Source organism: Macrotis lagotis, chromosome 4 (genome assembly GCF_037893015.1).
Source record: "Macrotis lagotis isolate mMagLag1 chromosome 4, bilby.v1.9.chrom.fasta, whole genome shotgun sequence".
Taxonomy (NCBI): domain Eukaryota; kingdom Metazoa; phylum Chordata; class Mammalia; order Peramelemorphia; family Peramelidae; genus Macrotis; species Macrotis lagotis.
This window is the reverse complement of record NC_133661.1, coordinates 154,703,240-154,705,085: the sequence shown is the minus strand read 5'-3', so window position 1 is coordinate 154,705,085 and position 1,846 is coordinate 154,703,240. Positions and strand designations below refer to the sequence as shown.

General features: G+C 43.7%; 1 pseudogene; it reads left to right on the top strand.

Annotated features, from left to right (window-relative positions):
• The first annotated feature begins 374 nt into the window (after positions 1–374).
• LOC141522751 (NFATC2-interacting protein pseudogene) lies at positions 375–1,615 on the top strand (annotated as a pseudogene).
• Positions 1,616–1,846: the final 231 nt, after the last annotated feature.

The following is a 1,846-nucleotide window of genomic DNA, read 5'->3' as shown; positions in this document are numbered from 1 at the left end:
ATCACAGTTTTTAGACTATACAAGATCGTTAAGACTAAAAAAAGCACAAAGCTTAGAAGAATCATAGCAATCTTAACATTCTGCACTACAAATGAAATCAGAACAAAGAAACTAATTAAATGGAAAAATGGCTCTGAAGAAATCAAATATAACAAACTATGTAAGACAATCCACAGGTTCTCTTCTTAAAAAGAAGTATAAGAGAGGTAGTAGGCAAGTTGGTTTCATTGTGCTTCCAAAGACAACAAGAAATATTATTTCATGGTGCACTTTGGTCATTTTATGTTTCAATGTTTGTGATATGCATTTGCAAAAAGACAAATATAAAAATAACTGCCTTAAAATATATTACAGAGTGACAAAATAGAGAATTCATGCCATCTGTGGATCTGACAACCACATCATCTGTGTCTTCAAGTAATTGATAGAGATTTGGAAAGCACAGGACCAAAGACAAAACCACTGAAAAACTCCATAAAATTCTACAAAGTAAATGATATTTTGTGAATGTGGGTCTTATGCTTGGAGGAAGAAAAAAATACTGGAAAATGTGGTTCAGGATCAATGAAAAAGATACAAAGACAAGCGCAAAGTTCAAGTCAAAGAGAAATCCCTTTTAAATGGTGTTGACAGTGAGGAGGAGGAGAGGGCCGGGGCAGTGGCGCCTTCTGCTCCAGCCGGGGAGGCCCCCGAGGTTCCCCATGTACTCGGGTGAAGAGCAGCCTCCGCTTGCTCACTGGAAGCCCTGGCTGGGAAGTTGTGGATTTGGATTCGGATAGACCTCTCTCTGAGACCATTCTTTTACCAGTTTCTTCTAAAGAAAAGAATCAAAAGGCTAATGATGAAGATGAGGAGAACCATTTTTCGGTTCGGGACAGTTCTTCCCCTTCTCCCCCTCCCAGGCGCCGTGGGCCATCCAGGAAACCACCAAGAGCCCTTGGGAAGATAAGGGAGGTAAATAAGCGCTTACAGGGTCTCAGATCTTACCTGAGCCCCCTATCACCCAAAGACCGTGTTTCTGAGAACTGCGAGGATGAAGTGATCTTGGTGGAGACCAATGTTAGGGAGAGCCCTTGACTCTTAACTCTTAAAGTGAGGTGCCGGGCTGACCTTATCAGATTGCCTCAGTACCACTGATCCTTTGCAGGTTGTTTTGGATCACATGGCAACTCGCCTAGGAGTGTCTCCTGCCCGAATTCTTCTTCTGTTCCGAGAAATAGAACTTTCCCCTAGTGCCACCCTCAGCTCTCTAAAAATTGGAGTGACTGACGTCATTGATTTTGTGGTCCTGTATAGTACTCCTGAGTCTTCGAAAGAGTCAGAATTGGGTGAGGAACTTCGACTCAGAGATCAGGAGCAAGAGAAACACCAGGTTTTGGAGGTCACTGTACCCCGGGGTGCTCCTCTTAGAACACTGATGTCTCACTATGCAGAGGTCATGGGACTTAAAGGACATAAACTCTCTTTCTTCTTTGATGGTGAGAAACTTTTGGGTCAAGGTACCCCAGCAGAGTTAGGCATGGAGCAAGAGGACCTCATTGAAGTTAAGAGGTTGAAGTGCAGTTTTCTGCCTTCTACCTCCACTCCTCCTGCCTTTTCAAACAGTGAGATGTGAAGCTCAGAAATTATTTGTTCTTTTGGTCTTCCTTTTTCTTCTTCTTCTGTCTTCCAGTTGCTCCAACACTAGATCTGAGAAAACAACCTTCCCTTTCCCCCCTCCATTTCCCTTGTCACCTTTTACCACCTCACCCTCTTCCACAGGTATCCTGGGTGGGGAGCTGCTACTCCAGCATTTGCTCTTATCAATTCCTTTGAGTGCATCCTAGTCCCCCTTCTGCTAGCCAAC